This window comes from Anas platyrhynchos, chromosome 1 (genome assembly GCF_047663525.1).
Source record: "Anas platyrhynchos isolate ZD024472 breed Pekin duck chromosome 1, IASCAAS_PekinDuck_T2T, whole genome shotgun sequence".
NCBI classification, from domain to species: domain Eukaryota; kingdom Metazoa; phylum Chordata; class Aves; order Anseriformes; family Anatidae; genus Anas; species Anas platyrhynchos.
In genome coordinates, this window is record NC_092587.1 from 56,795,319 (window position 1) to 56,817,802 (window position 22,484).

A 22,484-nucleotide genomic window follows, 5' to 3' on the forward strand; every position below is an offset into this window, starting at 1 on the left:
GTTTTGATCAGAACTAAAAGAAACAGGACTAGCAGGCTTCCCTGAGCACAGAGACAGGGAAAGGCTATGCTCAGCCAGTGGGAATTTCCATTCCCACCCAAGACACAACCCGCTTAAGAGATGTATGCATGGGTAGATGAGAAAACAATTTAAAGGTGAAATACAAAGCAACAAAGATGCTCGAGATCAGTAGGAACTTCTTAGTTAGCTGACCCTTTGGTCTTTGGTAGAGAGGACAACTAGCATAGAAATGGCTTCGCTTACTCTGCTTTTTAAGTACTCACTTCTCCCTGTCTATCCATCACCACCTATTAATACTCGTTGTTTCAGGAACGACAGTAAAAGAGGAGAATGCTCAGGGTCTTTCTGGCTACTTGCAAGGATGCAGACCACACTTATGCCAGCACACTTGCTGCACCTGATGCTGCGAGGAGGTGATGAGCTGGATGCAGCATGCTTCGACCCCAGTGTGCTTTGCAACACCACTGCTCTCTCCAGCAGGATTGATTTCTGTCTGTTAGTACTTGCTTGCAACTTAAGAGCTGGTCCTGATTAGAAGCAATACTTTTGTATGTGTTTAAAATACCTTTCTTTGTGGTAATGTAGCTCATTCACAGTTGCAAATGCAATTTTAGGGGTACAGTTTGGAGAAGAGCAACCTTTCCCTCTGGCAAATGCATGAAGAGAAGGGTGGGAGATGGAAGTGAGCCCTGTCCTCCACTTTCCTCACTCCAGGGTTTTCTTATAAACCAAGGAAGGTAAAAACAGCCTCCAGAAGTTATCTGAAAACCCATCCTCACCTCTTAATGGTTCTGGAAGGCCTTCATGAGCCACCGCCTGCATGGCTTCAAAGCACAATTAAGATAAGAGGCTAATACAATTCCCAGAGAGCTTTCTGTTTGTAGGCAAACTGCAGAAAAAGTGCACAAAAGAAGTCATTTTAGTGTGAAGAGGGTTTTTTATTCCAGTAACTCATCCCTTAAAAAAAAAAAAAAAAAAAAAGAAAGAAAGCCAAACCTAGGCATTTTTTGCATGAGAGTATGTTTTAGGAACTGAGCACTATTGTGCCTTTCAGTTTTCTTTGTCTCTAGCACTTGCAACGTCTTTGTATGTTTTCCTTGTACTTTTCTTTTAAAAAAAAAAAAAAAAGATTAAAGCTTTTTTTTTTTTTTTAACGTTACAGCATTCTGCTCATTCCTCGACTGACCAAAAGCACTGCTGAAATGACTATAAATAAATCAGCCCCCAAAAAAGACTCAAAACTAACAAGAACTATCCCCAGAAAAACTCATAATTGCTGTTGGTGCTTTTCCTCGCAGAGAAATTACATCACTGTAGCGCATCAGGTTCAACAACAAATTATGTCTAGATACAAAGAAAAGACAAGGGATCGTTATTGCTAAAAATTTGCATTTAAAAAATATGTAAACAGCAAATACAGTAATATATAATACAAACCTCCTCTTCTTTGTTTTTTGAATATTGTTATTGTTTTCAAGATGAGTTGTAGAGAGCAGCAGGCAACACGACTCCATCACAAAGTGCATCGGCTGTTCTGTGGGCCCCGATGTGATGCTGCATGGTCCTGCTGACAAGGAGATGGAGGCTACAGTGAGATGGGGAGGGAAAGGTCAGCCGGCCCTTGTGGGGAATGCGGTTGCACAAGGTCACGATGCGTTTAATAAAACCGAGGACTTGCCCCGTGAGGGCAGTGGGCTCCACGTGGGAGCAGGCATCCACTGCAAACCTCCTGCAGTTTCCAAATGGAGTCACTGTGCTTTCAGGGGTCGTACGGTCATTACTAACCACTGGCTTCACACACGGCGAAGGTGTGAGCAAACCATAAAATATTTGTGGGAAATGTCTGCCCCCAGTCATCACAAAATCCCTGCATTTTCCACCTTCTCCCCCTTTCCCTCCCATTGCTGGTATCAGGCAAACTATTTACGGTCTGTGCAGGGATTATGTTTTACCCACCTTGCCCAGGCAGTGACCTGCTGGGGTTTCATGTACTGTAAGAAATATGAGCTACCAACCTGCCTCTTCCAATTTTTGTAATTTCAAGTATTTCTTGCATTTGCAGCTGCCTAAAGGCTCAGAAAGCAAGCACTGCAGAGGCAGGGGGAAGGGCTGAAAGCAGTGGTTTTTTACCTCACAAGCTCTCAGATGGCTCGCATTTCATTTAAAAACCTGCCAGAGAACATTTCCCAACAAGCAACCTTTAAAGCTCCTGTACTGGATTTACGTCACAAGGTTTTGGTAGCAAGGACGGCCTCTGTGAGCAGAGCCCAGCAGCAGCCCCGTGGCAGACCAGAGCCAGCTCCAGACAGCTCTAAAGGGACCTGCTGCTGGCCAGAGCCGAGCCAGTGAGTGACATTGGTTGGGCCTCTGGAAGAGCAGATTTAAGAAAGGGGAGAAAATAAATAAATAAATAAAAACTGCTGTGCAACAGTGCTGGGAGAGAGGAGTGAGAAGCAGCCCTGCAGCCCTCAAGGTTATGCAGCAGGAGGGCAGGAGGTGCTCCAGACACGCAGCAGCAGTGCCCCTGTGGCCTGTGGAGAGGCCCCTGGTGGAGCAGGCTGTCCCCCTGCAGCCCATGGGTCCCACATGGAGCAGATCTCCACGCTGCAGCCCCCCCATGGGTGGAGGAACCCCTGGTGGAGCAGGTGGATGTGGCCTGGAGGAGGCTGCAGCCCATGGAAAGCCCCCGCAGGAGCAGGCCCCGGGCCGGAGCTGCAGCCCGTGGAGAGGAGCCCTTTTTTCCATCGTATTCTCTCCCCTTCTTGCTTTGAGAAAGGGAGTAAGAGAAGGGTTGTGGTGGAGCTCAGCTGCCCAGCAGGGTAAAACCACCACAAATCCCCACTGGATGCCCTGCTGTACCTCGCCATGGGGCACAGGCTGATGCCATCTGCAGAGGGGTCAACATCGGGGGAAAAAGCAACAACTCCAAGCACCCGAGGCAGGGTCTGCAATGGACTGGCCTGCACACACATGGTTTTATCATGTACAAGGCTGTGGAAGGAAAAGCCAAAGGACACACTCATCCTGGGCTCCTGTCCCCTCTGGGCAGGGCTGACAGGCAGGAAATTAACCATAAGTAGCTGTGAAGCTTCCACTGCAAGCAGCTCAAGGCGGAGTCCAGATTAGGGCCTAAAACATCTGTGCATCCATTAAAGACTAATTTTGTGCTTTTTTTTTTTTTTATTGGAGTTTTACTCACCAAGATGTGCTTTGCACGGATTGAGAACATGCAAAAATCTCTTGCCTGCCAAGTGTGGCAGCTCCTGGCCTTGACCCATGGTCACATCATGCTTTTGGTTCAGCGTTAGGAAGAAGCTGTCTTCTCACACCTCCTGATAGAGCTGCAGGCAGGCTGGGGGAAGTCCAGGGCAGCTCCACCATGTTCCCAAACCCCTTTGGGCTGGCAGAGAGAGGTGGGGAAGGATGGGACATGGTTCCTTGGGCCACCAGAGGAAGCACTGGCCAAAGAGGCAAAGAGGTGATGATTCAGTGGAGAAATAAGCTGTCAGAGCAGGCATCCCAGACACCTGAGAGGCTGCAGACAAGTCTCAGCGATGGGAGACCTGTGCCTTTTGTGCCCACCGACGTGTAGCCCTTGTGAGGACCAAAGCAATTAGTCTGGGAGGTTTTCTGGGGAAACTAACCTGTGCTGTATCCTTCATGTGCTCCTGTGGAGACAAAGTGCCACCCGTGTTGGGGGCCTGGGGTGCAGCAGCACCATGTGTCTGTGGGGGCACAGCCACAGGACCCTGCACAGCCCTATCTGCTTGGAAAAGAGCACCAGAGCCAGGACACAGCAGCCAGGGCCTTGCTCTGGGTTTCTCCTCTTCTGAGCCCCATCGCTGCTGTGAGACTCAGGGATGTGGGCAAAACACTTCAAGTCTCTCTGCTTTTGTTTTCCAGCTGCAAAATGGCGATAATTACATTGACCTTCTCTATAAAATGCCTGACAAATGCAATACAACAGCTAAGTATTATCATGATTATGTATAAAACAATCCATTATAGCCTCTGGATGCTGGAGAAGAAAGGAATAATGGCTGGAGTCCACATAAACACAGTGTGAGATCAATGCAGGCACTATGACAATGTTGCTCTGGTCTCCTAGTGTGTGTTCCCACAAATCCACAGGGGGATGAACAATCCACACATATCTCTTGGCTGGCAGCTGACTGAAGCTATGTTACAGGCAGGAAGAAAACCTAACCCCATCGCACAAACCAAACTACATATTTCCTGCTTTGATCACAGAAGTAAGAAAGGTTTTTTTGGCCGTGCTTTTTGCATATGAAGAGAATTGTTTTCAGTTTGTTTTAGGGGTTACTTTTGCAGATTAGACATCTGAGCTTGATAGGAAGGAGGCGCCCTACCAGTGCATGTAAATGTTTAACACCCTGTCAAAGTGAGGCACTCATCGGCTTTAAAAATTAAAAACTGTCTGGGAAGAAAAATACTGTCCTGTTTGCTGACAGTAGGAAAGAGAAATCCCAAATCTACCTCCACGCAAACTCAGACTAACATCTCTTGTAGTCTGGTTACCAGGCAAACCTAGGAAATAATTTAAACTTTTTCTAGGACAGCTTCAGAAGGAACCAGCTTAATCCCCCCTGCACTAAAAGCCAGCCCAAAGCCACTTGCCACTTAGTAGTTGAGAAACTGCCTGTCTCCAGCTCCTGCATGACACCCTGGTCATCACGCAGCAATGCCGATTAAATCATTAGAAGAGCTGCCCACGAAAGCAAAACACGCTTACCACACTCAAACCAAAATGCCTTGATTTCTTTCCCACCGTGCCACAACCTGTGCATTTTTATAACAAGGGCACGCAACAGGGGTGCTTCACCCGCTTCCAGGAGATTTTTCCAGAGTGTCAGAGCACAGCGCTTAGATCACCTCCTAAATGGAAACAGAAGACTCCATTTTAACGTGAAACCTTCCTTCCTTGTACACTAAATTTGAAGCCTCAATGCACCTTTCTTAAAGACACCTTCCCAACACATTCACACTCTGCAAAGGAAAAATACCCTGGTGACATGCCAGCAGATGGAAACACTAGATATCTAGACCAGGCTTCTTACTGCAATAAGACATCACCTCATACAGAACAGGAACGGCCCAATCACCCTCCAGACCAACAAGAAGAAGAGAGGGCAGGGGATAGAAGTCAAGGATTCAAATTTTTAATTGTGTGGCCCAAAACCACACAAGATTTTGTAAAGATTTCTTTTTCCCCTCAAGTCTAGGTATTCACATATTCCCCTTGATCTCAACTGCTGCTTTAAAAGCCAGTTCCTCCAAAGGGAAAAAAAACAGGCACTGTATTGGGCAGTTAAAGTCTGTCATATTAAAAATACTGGGGTGCTTTGTCTGCACCTATCTGAACATCTCTGCACAGCAAAGGCACTCGGTTCCTGCTCTGGATGTGCAGAACTCATTTATAAAGTGAAATACTTCTCTTGCCATAGTCCAAGTTTCTTGTTTGTAAAAGCGATGACATTTGTTCAGTTGGTAAAATAATCCACCAGCACATAATGTGCCCCTCTCACAGCTTCTGGAAGAAAGCCCAATAAATACTTTTTTGCTGCATTAAAACTTTTGCTGCAGACACCGGCAGAAGCATTTAGAAGGGGTTCCAAAACACCCATAACAGCAAGATCCAGACTCCTGGGTTTTGTTTACGTGGCCCAGACTGTGTGGAGCAACCATCATGTAAAAGAATGGTGAAAAGACCTTTAGTTACACATTGGAGAACAAACCACATGAGCTGTGGTGCAGTGCTGGCAGGTGGACATGGCCAGCCTGGAGGAGAACTGGGAAACAGCAAACAGCATTTCCAAAAATTGAATACTCTGAGCACACACCTTGAGAAAGCCAAGAAGAGCTAGATCTTCACAATTTCCGCAACATCAAACATCTTTTGGCTGGCCCCTCTGAAAATGAATGCACATGGAAATCTATAAGTTAACAGTTCAACAAATTTGAAAAACCAAGAAGTAACCTTCCCAACCTGGCAATGCCTTGGGATTATTTCTGTTTCAGAGAGGTGAACAGGAATATCAATAAATGTCATCCTTCTCTGAAGTTCTGACCCTCCTTGATTTTGTACTAAGGTGGGGAGTGCTCAGCAAGCTTTTCCTCACCATCCACCATTCAATACCTGCTTGCTCTAGTTCTGGATTTCACAGGCTGTTCTCTGTACAATCACGGAATCATCACAGAGTCATAGAACAGCCCAGGTTGGAAGGGACCTTAAAGATCATCTAACTCCATGTCTCCTGCCATAGGCAGGGATGCCACCCACTAGATCAGGTTGGCCAAAGCCCCATCCAGCCTGGCCTCCATCTGCTATCAAAATCTACAGCATGTTTTGTCTGATATTCAAATATATATATTTATCATTTTTTCCCTTATCTTTCTCAAGAGGAAACCAAACCAAACGCTATACTCGAAGCAGCTCTGGTTTTCTAAGCAGGATTAGGTTTCTACCCCCGCACTGCGACCAAGGGACTTGTGTGCTTTTTTCTTTCATGCAACTGCCTGCTGGCTTCCCACCACTGGCACACCTGCAGCTAATTCCCATCACATCCAGATGAGACAGCAGCGAGTATTGTTCCTGACAGGGTTATTACTTTGTACTTAGGATGCTGAAACATTTAGAAAAATTATTTTGATTTCAGAGTTTATTCATATGGTACAACATCACTGTTCATCTTTAGTTACTTTGCTTCCACAAGCAACGCCACATTCTGCCATTAATCTGCTGTGACAGGGCTGCTCTGCTGCCCACGTTGATAGCATCTGTATGGAAGGAGGAACAGATGATCAAACCACACATAAATCGACTCCAGGGCTGAAATTAAGAAGAGTCCCTTCAATGAAACTTTAAAGGCTTGGAAATAGTTGACATTTTTATAACGTACTGCTGATAAGACAAAAATCCCACAAAAGCTTCTCAGTGCAAGAGTATATGGAGGAATGCTGAAAGTCGTAATGCACTGCTCTTTTAGAGCATCCATAAAGGATCCAGCTGCTGAGAGGCAAGGTACAGACGAAGAACTTTTTCTCCCTAAATACTTTTCAGTTTAGCAAATACTGTCTCCAACTTCCCAGATGCTGTAGACAACCAGAGCAGGGCAAAAATAGATTTTCTGTTTGATGCCAGTTCTATTAAAAAAAATAAAATTAAAAAAAAAAAAAAAGGAAAAATAGTTAGAGAATGGAGCAAACATTTTGTTTGGTTGCAACATTTTGCCTTTGAGCCTTTAAAAACATCCAAAATGAACCTGAAGGATTTTGAAATAAAGTTGTGGCAAATCGGAAGATGTTGAAAGGAGTGCTTCAGCTGCTTTGAAGTTTGGGCGCTTGTTTTTTTCTCTCTCTCTTTTTGATTTTTATTTTTTACATGAACAATTCGACTAAAATGACATTTAGGTTTCACAAAGTGACATTTTCTTTCCAAGAACACTTTTGGCCAAAAAAATGTCACTTCTCTGTGTAGCAAACAGATACAAAGAGTAAGCTCTCCAAATGACATTCCTTAGAACAGCTCCAACCCATCCTCAAAAGCAAAAAATGAGAAGCAAAATCCAAAAAACCATAAAGTGAAACCTTCAAAGTGAAGCACATAAGGCAAAGTAAAGTAATGAAGACAGCCTTATGCTTGCAGGAACTTCTGACTGCTGACATCCACTTGCTGAGGTGCAGGTAGAAATACCACCATGCTCCAGGTGAATCTGAAATAAAGTGATGTAAAGATGAGTTCATAAAGCTCCTCGCTCTCAGAAAAGAAGCTCCCCTTTGAGAAGACCTCACTGAGGAGGACTGCTGCCCGGCTGGGCAGAGCAGCCCTAGTGGTGAAGGCCACAGCCTGCCCCATGGCCTAGCAGGGCCGGGGTGGTGGGACAGGTTAACACGGCCATCCCCTGGCTCAGGAATGGGCCAAACCAGGGAAGTCCCTGCCAAGGAGAGCCCCCAAGAGCTAGGGAAGTGCAGGACCATGTGGCTCCTGGCCAGCAGTGGGCAGAGGTGAGGGCCAGCCGTGGTGACGCTCCCAGGGCTGCTGCACATGGTGACATGCACCAGGACATCCGTCTCCGACCTAACAGGCCTGAAAGCAGCCACATGACTCTATTTGAAACTAAAGGAGGAAAGTGCAAAGACTTTGAAGTCAGAAGGCGTATAATGAATTCGGCAAAACTTTGTATTTCAAAGCCGGTTCTATTTGCAGAAGCCATCTGCCCAGTGAAAAGCTTGAACACGCACCTCTGACAGGAGTCAAGAGCACGGAGGGAAACAGAGCCCACTGAGGATGTTTCACATCACCTGTTCCCACAATATCTGAAATGTCACTTTGTAGTGCAGCAGCTTCCATCCTTATATCAATTACAACATTTACATCCAGCTCCCCCGAGGTCGCTGGCATTTGAAGCAACTGTCCAGTCCAGTAGCTCCCAGCACTTTCTAATGAGATATGCCAATAAAACATCACTGCTTGTCCCTCCTAATGATAACTACGAGCTCTCTGGATCTTCCCCTTAAGCCACTGTCTCACTTATCCCCTTATTGAGATTTATTGATCTCCCTTCTCTGCCTTTCCCTGCACTCAGTCTCCAAGCTGCGTGCTGAGCTGCAACCCCACAGATTTCTCCAGCCAAGAGGACAAGGGGCAGTGCAATGTGTGGCCCTTGTCAGGAACCCACGAGCCAGGTTATGGCAGCAAGCAGAGGATGCAAACTCACCCCTTGAGCTGAGCCAGCTGCTGGGGCAGCTTCTGCCACCACCACCACCACGTCCCCAGGGCGCCCGTCAGCTGCGCTGCTCTGCGGCGTGCAGCGTGGGCTTACGTTTCTGCAGCGAGGCAAAAAAAGAAGGATCACGTAAAGCTCAGAACAAGTCTGTTTAAGAATTCCCTCTGATACCGCTAGCCTTTCATACAGCACATAAGAGCCATTAAAATTCTGTCTGATAACCAGCTTCCTGAGAGCACGAGAGCTGGGCGATAGCACGTCAGCGCCAGGCTCCACTGATATTTCTCCTGGCTTAAAACAGAACCTTAAGTAAGCCTGGAAGTCGCCCGTGAAACAAACCCATGTTGTAGACTTTGAGGACGAGTCTTGGCACCACAAGGAAGCGGAGAAGAGCAGAGGTCATTCCCATGGGAAAAGGATGAAATCCTTCCCTGGGAGCTTGCATCAGCCGCCAGGCAGAGCAGCCAGAGGGAGGCTGGTCATGGCCACAGCCCTAGCAGAGCCAGGAGCTGCATGGCCGATGTCCACCCACCTGGGTCTCTCCCCAGCTCTGCTTCCAGTGTTTGCAGGCCTTGAGGGATCATCACTGTCTTTGACCCTAATGGAGACAAAAGTTGTTGAGGAGACAAGGGAGACAGTAAGTCGGCAGAGAGAGACAGATACTATGGCTGTGTAAGCCTGGCTTTATTAGAAATCAGCTAAAAAAGGTTCCTCTTGCTCCTGAAATTTTGGCTGTCTTGTGAGGTTCACAGGACACAGCCTGTTGTGAGCACACACGGTTCCCACCGCTGTAGTATTTCACTACATAATAACCTTTAATATATGTTGCTTTAAAACATTCCTGCCAAAGAGCTATTTCTTCACCCGTGCTAGTTTGCTCAATAAGTATCAGCGTTTACTCACCTGGGCTCACCTTCCTGCCTTGCTGGTGCCGTGGCAGCAGGTGAGAAATCAGCCCCTTGCCCTGTGGCAGCACGACCCAGAGCCCTGCCAGGAAAGGCTGTGTAGCACACTGAGGAAGGAAAGTGTAATGAATTTTCCTGATGGCCTTGAGACAGGAGCTTTTGGCCCACCTTTGTATGCAGTTCTGTGAGTCCAAGAGGTTAGTTTTCTGTGCCTGTAGCTCTGGCTGAGTGCATGGACACAGATCATCCTGGCCATGGCAGCAACTCAGAGGGATGCTTCAGAGCCCCTGGGCGATGCAGACACATGCCAAGGTCCTAGACACGTCTATAATCCTGCAACAGAAACGAGATTGCTGCTGCTGGAACCCAGTCTCATCTCTGATCTTACAAGCCTAATAATTAAAATAAAATAAATCCACTGATAGACCCAGAAGGAAATTCACACCAGATCCTTCCTGCACTAGCACAGCATCCTAAGAGGAGCCACCTGAGCCATGGGGCACCTTCTCCAGCTGGTTTCTGCCAGGAGAACCACACAAAGGTACAGGTACTCTCTACAAGATTTCAGTTCAGCTGCCTCTTCCTGGCACGTGTCTATGCAGAAGCACAACTCATCACGAAGGGTTAAAGAAGGATGTGGCCAATGCCAGCGGCTGGGCTTTTCCGTCCTTTCTTTTTAAAATGGCAACATTACACATGGTATGGGGGCATTCCAAATGGAGCTTTTTTTTGTTATTTTTCTTCTCTGATACAAAGTGAAATGGCTGGTGGAGCAAGCTGCTGCCTGAGCTAATGGTGAGTGCATTGCTAGGTTTCAATGCACAGAGTTCGGCACTAGATGTAGCCTGGGATGAGATACCTTTTGGCCCCCAAATCATATATAGCAGGATGGAAGAGCACCAGAAGTTGAAACAATTTCCAACCTAGAACAACAGCAGCAACCCCTGGTTCACCACTCCGGCCCCAGCCCATGGTTGCAGCAGCAGAGGACATCCTCCTACAGGGAGAAGGTGCCTCACCACGCAGCCCAAAATGATGGATGTGGCATCCAGGGTGCTTGCTCCCAAGGCATTTTAAGTATATACAACAAGGAGTCGAGAAATTAAAGCAACAACAGCCAAACTATTTGCACCCCAGCAATATGCAACTGATGCTTTAATAGCTACCAGCAGTACCTATGCATCAGCATTTTGAAACTTGGATCATTTCTTTGTCAGACCAAGAGGAAGAGAAGGAGGTCGGTGAAGACAAGCTTAGTCCAGGCTGGGCACTGATGTGGGGACTGTTGCAGGCACCTCGCTCTCCCCTGCTCCAGGAGGTCTGAGACAGCAGGAGCAGGGCTGTGCTCCAGCACAATCTGGCATTTAAATGGCACTCTGCTTTGAAGAGTGTCTGCGATAAAACAGCATCTTCTTGCTGAGAAGATGTGCTCCCAGCAAGGATCAGGGTCGTATCTGCTGATTTTAATGACAGAAAATGAGCTTGTGACATATTAGTGGTGCTATCATTGCAGAGCTAACGTGGCCAAGAGATAATTAATCGAAGATGTGTGGTTGAGCCTGTAAGTCGTAGATTGGCTCTTGAAAAATAAACTGCACTCCCGATACAGCTTGGAAATCAAACCATGGCACTGTGAAAGAGATGCTTTACAATGGGAAGTGGCCTTCTGATAAAGTGATTTGAAAATTAAAAGTGTTCTGGGTAAGTGTCTGTCTGCCAGTCTGTGCTGCTCTCCTCGGTGTTGTCCTAAATACCCCCCAGTTTCCCCACCAAGTCTCAGCGTTATGTAGCTGGTGACTCCTGCTGACGCATGTTGGTGCATTCAGCTGAACCACACGCTAGCACGAAGCAGAGCTCACCATATTTCTGGCTGTAGAGCCAGAGTAAACATGGCCCTGTGCCCAGACAGTGCTGGCAGTGGCTGGGAAACCAAGACTGGGAGTCTAGCAAGAGAACTGGGAAAAATCTGCTCCGCTGAAGACACGGGGCAGGAGCCCTTCTGCCACCGCCCAGCACACTATGAGTGCTCCCACAACCCTGTTTCGGTGTCAGGAGCAGACATCACTCTTCCCCTTCCCTGATCCTTCCTACCCTTCACAGCCACTCACCAACCACGTCCCCATTTCCTACCTATGCCCAAGCACCAGGCAGAGCTGCCAAGGAACAGGGGCTGTCCGACAGTTGTGCTGCTCTGCCGCAGGCTCCCTGTGTGGCTTCATCACATCATGTCACAGTTTCTCCCTAGAAAATCACTTCCTTACCTCCCAGGGGGCTGGGAGGAAGAAAACAGCAACAACCACAACGTGTGAAGTTATTACAGCCATCAGTCCAGGCAGGCTGTCAGCTTTAGCACGCAGGATGCTAGCACGTGTGGTCCTGGGAGCATTCCCAGCAGCTGCCCTGTCGGACCTGCAGCATGGTCCTCTGGAGAAAGCGCCTTTGGGCTCAGGGCTGGACCATGTGCTGACCATTTTCCCCCTCAGGGTGAGAGAATAAACCTCTTTCACCACCTTTCTCCTCTCCTTCTAGGAAAAGGACACCTCTGCCGCCCTGGAAATGAAGCAGAGGCTCGTGCCCTGCTGTGTGGCAGTCCCCTGATGGGAAGAAGCTGAGAAGCCGTACCCAGAGCCTCCGCTCCTCCCTCCCCGACAAAAGCAAAAGCTAGGTGTGGACAGATGCTGTCAAACTCTGCACCACATCAGCTCTTGCCACAAGTGCTCCCTTGCCTCAAACCACCCTGGGAGGAAGCACAGCGTAAACAGTCTGGTGAGATCTGTTCCAGACGCCTGCTGCGGCGCATCAGAAGATTAACATATTAACTCCGAAAAGCCCAGTAATTTTAAGCAAAGCTCTGTACATAAAGAGAAAGAAGTTTTGCAGGGATCAGCAGAGTTTGTCTGGTGCGGGGCAACCAGGGAAACCTGTTAACAGCAGACTCTGAGGATAATTGAGAAAATTATTCAACGCCGCTTTTGAAGGACTTTTGATTACAATATTGCCTGCGTTGGTAATACTTTGCTCCTAATCTTTTCAAATACACACGCACAATGGCTTGCTTATCCCTCGCTTCTGCCTTACAATCAGACACAAACACAGGCTCTGCTCCTTCTGGGGCTCCAGCTGAGCAGGGTAAGCCAAATAAGACACAGCCAGAAAGATCATGGGCAAACACATCCATCTGATGCAGGAGGTCATTATGGCTTTTGGCACATTAAGTAGCACACGCAACCAGGCACTGAAGTATTACTCGATGAAAGCCACAGCTCACACAATTACACAAGCTGAACTAAAGCACCTGAGGCCGAGACCCCCCAGCGCATGGGCCAGCAGGGAGCGAAGGTGGGAAGCGAGAGACACGGGGAGCCCAGCGTAATGGGATCTGATGAAAGAAAGGGGAGCAGCCCAATGAGCCATCCCGGAGCATGGCAGACTTCTTCTAAGGAATTTTGTCACCACGGCGAGGCAACCAGGGCAGTCTGCTCACAGCCAAATGCGTTTTCTGTGCAAAGGGAGGAAGAGGTGCATGCACGGTTCATCCATGTGTTCACATGGAGGAAAAAGGGGCACATCCAGGCTGTGCTTGTGTGCCTGGCCTGGCCCACACCAGGGCCCCATCTCACCCCAAACACCACATCCCCAGCCCTGTCATATATCTGCCCTCCCCTCGCTCCTGAGCAGCATCACATGAAGTGCCCACCTGCGACAGCTGCCTCGGTTTGAACACCCACAAACCAAACCAGCCTAGAGTCCCTGCCTTCCCCCAGGGTGGGTTGCTTTTGAAGCCAGCCATTCTCATTTTGCTGCCAACGCTCCACGTGCAAGCTGCTTGGTGAAGGTATGCTGTTGTCCCAGTTCCATCCCATCCCCATCTTTCACCCCTGCTTCACACGAGGAGGATGCATATTGCATTTCACATAAGCCCAGGCGTATGTGAATGATTTTGTGTGACCAGCTACGTATAATTATCCTAGATGTAGGCCTATAAATGAATCATTAAGATCTGTATCAGCTGGTTATTTAATGTGTCCTGCTAATTAAAACTTTGTGATAAAGACAACTACAAGCTTTCTGTAATTACGCCTCTGGACAGCGCGATGCATTTCCAACTAGTATTTGCAGTCCTGGGTGTGTGTTGACACTTAAAGTAGGGTAGAAAATATAGGTTAACTGCTGCTCTTAATTGCTCTTTGTTAATAAGGTTATTGTAGGATTTCATTGCACGACATCCCGGGACTCTTCTGCATAGTGTACAGTACAGGCACCGTTAGGTGATGACGCACATGCACTGCGTTATCCTTCGGTATATATGGAGAGTCTGTGAAAACTCAGAAAGATCATTTCACCTACAAAAAAAATATGTCTAGCTTTGGATACTTCTCATTTGGGGAAAAGAAAAAAAGAAAAAGAAAAGTGGTACAAAGTCATGATAGAGGAAACACAGCACATTTCACCCTACAGGCTCAAACGTGTCGTTTCTTGTTCAAGCCAGAGATCCTGTTCGTCTCACCACAAGCTTCTCTTGAGTAAGGTCAACAAATCCGAGGTGACCGTCAGCTGGACACAATCAGTGTCAGCAGGAGAAAACACAGTGACTTGGGAAGCACATCAGACCCTGTTTCATTTGCCTGAAAGGGAACTATGTTAAGTTGGCTTCGATCTAACTAAGCAGGTCTAATTCAGCTTGTTGCCACTCTTGTTCTCTCAGAATATGGCTTCAAAGGGAATATGCCTATGTGTGAAACAGGTAGGGACTTTAAAATGTTTTCTTGCAATGGCTATCAGTGTAATAAAATGTCAATAACGAATGATAAATGCTAAGTAAAAGAAGCTTTTCCTAAGCAGCTTATGCTAAGAACATAAATCTTCCCCCACTACCAAAAGACTACATTAAGTGTAGTTCTTCTAATCTCGTCGGCAGCCTGGTATCACTGCCAGGATAAGCATAAGATCAATCGCCTCGGTGGCTCTTCCACTGCAAGCACTGCTTGGTTAATCACGATGGGAGATGACTGCCCTTGTGTCAACATTTGGCGTCTCCTGGGAGGATGCTCAGTTTGCCCCTGTCGTCACTGGAGCAGGGCATGTTTCACCCAGGGGAATGACTCAGGTGTAACTTGTTGGCTCTTGTTAGCCACAGAGCATTGCTTAAACCCTAAAGGCCGCATCCCATGGGAGCAATGCACTAATCTATTGTAATCTGTGGTTAACTTCTACAAACACTAATTTGAGAGAAGACACAATGAAAGCTATAGAACTGCCTCTCAAATGAATTTAAGTCCCCCAAACATGACCTGGTATAGTGTGCACCACTGTGGCTAGCACCAGTAACTCACCTAAAAACTTTCTTCTCCATGCGTTTCTTTCCAGCTTCTCATATCCAGCCTCATCCACAGGATGCTGCATCTCCAAAACCTACTGCAGGACAAAGCCAGAATGCCTTAGGTAAAGAAAGTCTTTAAATATAACTTAGTGTAAGTTAACATTATTACAGACAGACTGACCTTGTGCCTGCAATAGCATAAGGTAGTATCTAAAAACTTCGGCCATATCAAACAGCAGGTCTCTTGTTGAAGAAAATTAACAAAGCCCAGTTTCCTACAGATCTAGCTTTGCACCATCTTACGGTGGGTCCTCTGTTTCTTCTTAGCTACTCTCACAACACCGTGGAGGTGATTACTCCACAGTCATTCCTATCTCAACTATTCCTTGGCATGGGGTGAGGTCTGAGTTTCGAGTAAGGCTCTTTTAGTGCCCCACAATAACAGAGATGGCCCTGTGCACCTTCTCTGACAGTCCCTCAGGGGAGCACTCCCAGCACAGCCTTGTCCTCTGTGGGAGCATTTCACAGTGCTTCTCTATCCAGTGATCTACTTTAATTAAACTGATAGGAACTTAGCTATGTTTGGGACTCCTGCTTGGAGTTTATCAAATGTGATTCAGCTTGGTCAGCCTCAAATAAGGAGGTGCAGACCGAGCAAGAGTTTCAGTCTCAAATCTCTCACGGGAGAAAGAAGTCCACAAGGAAGGCCTTAGGCCTGTGTGCGCCAGCCCCAGCCTGTGATGGCTGAGACGACGCCAGCACATTGTTATCAGCCTGTGGAGAGGGACTCTGGGCTCAGAAAAGAGGGAGATAAAGCCAAAGCTGCCCATTAGTTCCTCAGCAAGCACCACCCTCTCTACTGTCTTTGAGGAACGTGGGATGTAGCATTAAAACTATGAGATTTTAAACTGAAAGTAAGCTCTACTCCATTTGCCATTGGTATACAAGCACACCAATATCTCTACACATGTCACTGTCACATCTCAGACATCTTTGCTCTTCAGGAGCATCTCACAGAACAGTCCCCATGAGTAGTACTTCCCAGGTAATAGGGGAAATCAGGCAGCAGACAGCCCACAAAGGGCTCATCTCTACATGGCTCAGCCCTGTTTTTTTCCCAGCTATCAGTATAGCTACTTCACCAAAATGCTTGGGACAGACAGAAAAACATTTCTATGGGGTGGTAAAATCCAAACTCACCGTTCTGTCAAAATACTTGGAAAGACAGCTCATCCCTGTCCAGGTTCACACCTGAGCAGTATTGTAGGGCAGGAGCAGTATGTGTAGGTGAAGCTTGGCCTTAATAGCAGATGGAGTGCAGAGATGGAGTTCAAACAGGCTATACTGTCCCTGGGCCCAGCAAGCTTCCTTTTGCATGAAACTGGGACAACAGCAGTGGGAACACCTAAAGCATAAAGGACAGGGAGGGGAAAAGTTACCTCAGATGGACCCCAAACTAGTCTTGGAGCCATATGCAGTGCAAACAGGGCAGAAGGAAAAGCCTAAAGCCACTTGCTGCATCCCTTGCTTGGTGAGCAACGCCGTGCCACCAACTTCAGAGTGGCTGTGCCTTTCTGCTTGCTTATTGTTAGGGTGCAGCGGCACTGATGGGGAAGGCACAAATTCCCATTGCACAAGCCATTTCACTGAATAGCAGAGGCACTTGAGCAAAGGAAACAGGAAACACAGTTTCCCACTTGCTCTGCAGTACTTCTCTGTGGCCTTTGAGTAACATCATCCTGGCATTCTCTTCCAAAAGCAGGTGGTTGCAGGCATTGACTGATGGTAGGAAACGAATTATCACCTCCCTGAAAAGATATGGAAACAGAACAGGATTACATGTCTTACTCAAGGGCCAGAAGGAAAAACGGGGTCAAATCCAGAATTAGAGTGAAGGTGCTCCAACAAGAGGCTCCGAGCTCTAGGCTTGCGTGCTGCCTGGCACAATGTGGCCATAATCCTGCTGAGGCCCCCGGGCAGCACAGCCGTATGCATCAGCATGAGTTTCTAATCCCAGCCCAATGCCCAACCCAGTAGGCACCGCCTGACTCACAGAAGGGATTAGCCGGCAGAGCGTAAACAATCGTTGCGGGAGTCGCTGTGCGCCTTGCACAATTGTTTTGTGCTGACTGCACAGAAATTCCTGAGAAAATTAGGATGTTTTGGTGAGACATAACTGAGATTTTCAAACACAAGCAATGGGTATTCTCACTCTTTGACCCTAGGCATAGCCCATTAATATCATTGAACATTATTCCTAAATCTGAGTCAAGCAGATTAGCAAGGATCGGAACTCACATTTGTACCACGAGGCAATAAAAACAAACTACTTACAAGATGATCCTCTGAAGCATCCAGACCATGTCTTCTACCTTTTCCCAAAAACAGGTCCTACTTTCTTTCATCATAAACTGCTTCTGTCACAAGGCAGAACATGTGGGAGAAGAAGGGGGTGCTTGGGAAAAAACAGCAGAATTTAGAAAAATTATCATTTCTTTACGAGAATGAGAAAACTGGAGATCAAATTTATGTTTTTCTATTAAAACACATGCTACTAGCCTAGGATTCAATTCCAGGAATAGCTGAGGGCTGGCATGTAGGAGAAAGTCAGAATTGCTTGAGTTACCGTAACTCAAGAGGAACTCGTCTGAGGACAGCCAGCTTGGCTCCGCCACCAGCAGCCACATCACAGACCACACTCAGTCTGATCACTGCAGTTTCACCGGGCTTGGGCTTCACCGATCACTTCCCAACAGAGCTGCGTAAACCACCTCCAACTCAAGTTAGAGGGGGACATATTAAATATGAGTCGACTGGGGACAGTCTTCAGGTTATGCTTCAATTTAGCAAAGGAAAAAAATGGTGTTCTGTTGCTGCTGTTCTTGTTATTTAATTTCCTTTTGTATTCAGCCTTTTATAATTTGTGATGGTTTTATCTAATTTGTCTCTAATTTCACCGCCCTTTCCATAAGAAAAACAAGATATATTATAATAAATCTCACCTAAAGCTTGCCAGTCTGGATGCACGGGTAGAGGAGACGAAATAAGCTCTCACAAAGGAGGGTTATTGCTAACCTTGTCAGCAAGCATAAAGAAAACCAAGGGGAGTTTCATGTGTTAATTTTGTTATCTTTCCGAGGCTTGTGATCTCAAAAACCCTCAGGGATATTTTGAGACGCTCCCTCTCTGTCAGGTGCAAATAGGCAGCGTGCTCAGCATGTGTTCCTCAGATCCACAGCAATAACAATGAAATCACAATTATGATAAATGGTGATCAATGATAAAATAATGGTAGAAGGAGCAGGAGCTTCTGCCTGCCCACCTGCCTTTCATGCACCACTGCAGCGAGCGTCTGTGATAGGCACCCAGCTCCCCTGGTGGGACCAAATCCTTTCTTTTTGTCCAGGCAGGGCACATACTCCCACACAGCTGAAGTCGAAAGAGCATTTGCTATTGATTTCCGAAATGAAAGGGATTTCAGTGTGAGGGGCTGGGCCCTGACAAGGAGCCCTTTAAGCTTTGTGCGCTGGCAGAGCTGATGGCAGCAATGAGCACTTTGTTGGTCACGTAGTTGGGGTTGTCATTTTGCACGAGCAGCCTCTGATCTGGGGACAACCCATGAACAGCGAGGAAGATATTAAATCAGGGAAGATAGCAGTGGCCTCTCTGGGAAAACTCTCCCAGTAGCCCTGAGAGAGAACCAGTTTAAGTAATGGGGTGAGCTATCAAACTGCAAATGCTGTTCACAGCTACAACGTGCTGAAGTGAATATCCCTTCTGGAGGAACGACACAACTTACCCTTCTCTTTCAGCTGTAGTTTTCAGCTTGCCCACATGCTCACAAGACAACCTTCACGTAGATGTCTAGTCTTGGTGGTTTTCTAATCACAGGGGCTGAACATAAGAGAGGCGTATGCCAACTTACAGTCTATATTTGTATCCACTTACCTTTTGCAGAGCAGAATAAACAACAAGAGAAACACCAGACCAAGTAGTTGTTGCTGGATCCATGTGCTTGCTCCCCTCGACCCAAAGCAAAGCCTGCTTTCTGAGTCCAGTGCAAAGTCTCCCATCGGCTTTGAGTACTGCCAACTACACACAGGTTAACAAGGACACCAAAAGGAAACAAACCCTGGGGCTGTTCATAAAGATCTGAAAGCAACTTGCCTGAAATAAGAAGAGTAATTCATTCTGCATAAGCATCCATCACACACACAGACTGTTTTCATAAACGTAACGGTGGTGGAACAATAAAGAAATTTTGTCATTAACTGAGAGATCTAGGAATTACTTTGGTGCACCTCGTACTAGGCCTGGCAATGATTCAGTCACGTATGGAAGCAGAGAGGTTGCTGCTTATGGGTATTGCTGCCCCCGACATGAGGTGTGCTTTGACTACAGAACATCAGAGCATCCTACAATCCACTGATTTTCTAGGTAGTGGAGTAGGAGGCTGCATCTGACTGAATAGCTAATTATTCTCTTAACCCTCTTCCTTTCCCTGCATCTTATTTCCAGGTGGGCAATAAGCTAGATTACCTTTGTGATTACTAGAGTATCTTTGCAATGAAATAATAATAATAATAACGATAACAGTCCATACCTGTAAAGGAGAAGAAATCTTTAGAAACAAAATAGGGCCCAATGCTGGGAAAAGGCTCATGTTCAGCTCTGATCACGAGGCTCCAGCAAGTCAAAAAATGTGAAATTAGATTCCAAAAGACAGTTATTGAGCAATGCACAAGAAGAAGACAAGCTCCAAGGCTTTGCCAGTTCACCACATGAGGAAATTCCTTCCTATCCTAAGCACAGCCAGGGATTCAGCAGTGTGTCCGGGAGCAAATATCATAAGGGTTGATCTAGCTTGTTTTTATCCAGACATGACATTGGCACTCAGAAGATGATGCTGGGTTTTGATCTTGCCTTTCAGTAGTTACACAAGGAACGTCCTACGGCAAAAAATTCCTAACGCTGATTAACCTTTTAGGCCAAAAGCCATACTTTCCAAGTGTTTGATCTAAACTCGGTTATTTTTTAATTTCCAGGAGTAGACTTTTGTCTTCATGTTGCTACTTAGTTCACATAGTTTCCTGTCCAGGTCCTGAAGATCTCCTGAAGACACGTCAAACCCTGCGTGGCAGCCTAAGGCCCGGTAGGGGTTAATGCATTTAAGCTGTGAAAACACGTTCCTGTAAGCAAGCGGCAGCAGAGCTCTGTAGAAATCTTGAATCTGCAGTAATTTCACATACAAGGAATGCCTTGTGGCTCTTGATGGAGTCAGGTTGCTCCCGTAATTTCCCTCCCCGGGGTGGTGGCGGCGGCTCTCCGGGAGGGCAGGCTGCGTGGGGCCGTCACCAGAGGCACCTCGTGGGAAGGCGCCGAGTGTGGCGGGGTTCGAGGAGTGTGACTGGAGCCCGGAATATTCAGCACTACAAAGGATCACGATCCTTTAAAATGCTTTTCACCGCTTACAGGCCAAAATAATTAAAAATTCAGGGCATATCATGTTTGTGTACTGACGTCTCGCATGTCCAGACGCTTTACGCTAAGCCCTCCTAAAGGCCGTATAAACTGTTCCTAGTCTGTTTTGGCAAGCTGGCCTGATGGTTCCTGCTTCTGATTAGAAGTGTTTCCTTCCCCACTTGCCGAATCCATCCTCCAGTCGAGCCGTGGCACTAGAGCGAAGAACAGCAGACCCAGGGGGGTCATTTACAGTCCCCAGGTCTGGCTGCCCGGCGGTACATGGCACAAGGAGACTGGAGCAGCAGCAGCCCTCCTTGCAGTTCATTACACAGCCTGGCAGGGCTCTTTTGTGTAATACAGCTTCTCCCAGACCAAAGCTATGCTAAGGTGTAGTCCAAGGGAGACAGTCCAAAACAGCGTTTTGAGGTAAAGCACTACAGACGTTGCAACTATCCCAAAACTAAGCACTGTACATTCAGAATGAAAGAGGCACTGAGAAATACTGCAAGCCTGGCTGAGCTTGGAAATAAATACTGCAGCCAAAGCAACTTGCCTTTTCTTTAAGGTGATTCATTATCAGAACCTTAAAACTATAATAAAAGTACAGGCATGGAAGTGCAATCAGAGGGCAGTAGTCTGGTTATCTTACAACAATTTAAGTTTTAAGGTCTAAAAATGATAAATGCAGAATCTGAACATGAGACAGTAAGACAAAATAACATTACGCTACAATATATTTGCAACAAGCTTTGGCAAACCTCCTCCCGTCTTCTCCTCTATTGCCCAAGATAACGTATAAATATTTTTCTAGTTAAAGAATAAGATATCCTGGTGCAAGGTGGGGAGAGATCAGACTCTGAGTAAGACCTGAGGAGACCAAAAAAAGGGAATGGGTGAAAGAGGAAGTCTGCTTCTCTATATCTTTTATTCTGTTCTTGATCATAAATTTAAGATCATAAACATGAAAAATGTGATAGGTGGAAAGAAGAGAGCAAAGATGCAAAGCCTCTGCATTTTACGTCAAGAGCAAAAAACACTGAGAGCCCTGCTTTTGTGTGCTTACCCATTGTTACAACCGGTGTATGCCTGTCATCCCAATTTGGGATCTGCAAGCAAAAATGCGAAGTCTCTCTTTGCATTTGCTATTACTCCTCACCGAGACGTCCAAAGGGAGGCAGGGAGCCCTGCACAGAGCTGTGCGAGGAGTTGGAAGCAGAGAGGAGAAAATGCAGCCCTTTGTGGCTGCATTAGCTCCGTGGCAAGCAGCAGCACAGGAAGGGAGAGGCAAGGGAAGCATTGGTACCTGAATTGCAAGAGTGCATGTAAGAGTATTTCTTCCCAGGTCTTCAGTGCAACCTGCAGCAGCAGCTCCTTAAAACCAGATGGGATGGAAGAGGCACAGTTCCCTTGCTGGGTTTGCCTTCTAGGCAAAGGTCAGCTCGCACTGAGCTTCTGTCCTTCCCGACACATTCACTAGTCACCAAACCTGATAGAGCAGGGAGAGAGAAGGAAATCGATGGGCAAAAAGGCTGATCGTGCATCTGTAACAACATGGTTTACATTGGTGATGCTGAATCTTCCTGCTGCATGTCTACTCAGCCTCCCATGAGACCTCCAGATCATATTTAGGATGCTGTCCAATTTCAGCTTAACTTCTTTTCATTTTGCAGAGCAGTGGAATTTAAGATCTGGAAGTGCTGCAGAGCCAGTACACTGCAAATAGCAACCAGCATCTTTCTGCATCACTGTACCCCTGGAGCTCAGCCACAGGGCAAATCCTTCCCCACCTATGGATTTATCTAATCTTTTTTCCCTGTTCAGACAGGAGTTTTATGCTAAAACACGAAGACACTGTTCCAATCTTGTGCATAATCCTGGTCTCTCAGACATTTTTCTGACCAGCATCATCTGATGCGTGACCTTCAGCCTCCCCACGATGAGAAGCCCTTAGGTGTTTCCATGCAGTTTTACTACCCATGTAGGACAGTAAATAGGACAATAAAGACTTTCAAACCTTCCTAAACAAAG

The 22,484-nt window shown here is 46.8% G+C and overlaps 1 long non-coding RNA gene across 2 annotated transcripts in view; it reads right to left on the minus strand.

The window, feature by feature from the left end:
• Positions 1–976: 976 nt before the first annotated feature.
• LOC106014553 (uncharacterized) overlaps positions 977–22,484 on the minus strand; it is a 42,075-nt gene continuing 20,567 nt past the window's right edge. The window contains exons 7-17 of one of the 2 annotated variants that reach the window (XR_011809518.1): positions 21,760–21,942; positions 17,328–21,650; positions 16,705–16,801; positions 16,194–16,398; positions 15,007–15,088; positions 9,672–10,006; positions 9,301–9,366; positions 8,760–8,868; positions 7,630–7,754; positions 1,459–7,185; positions 977–1,365 (exon numbers count right to left, since the gene is read on the minus strand). This is a non-coding gene — a long non-coding RNA (uncharacterized lncRNA). Of the gene's footprint in view, positions 1,366–1,458; positions 7,186–7,629; positions 7,755–8,759; positions 8,869–9,300; positions 9,367–9,671; positions 10,007–15,006; positions 15,089–16,193; positions 16,802–17,327; positions 21,651–21,759; positions 21,943–22,484 lie in introns of both variants that reach the window. The other variant, XR_011809519.1, reaches the window with a different exon arrangement.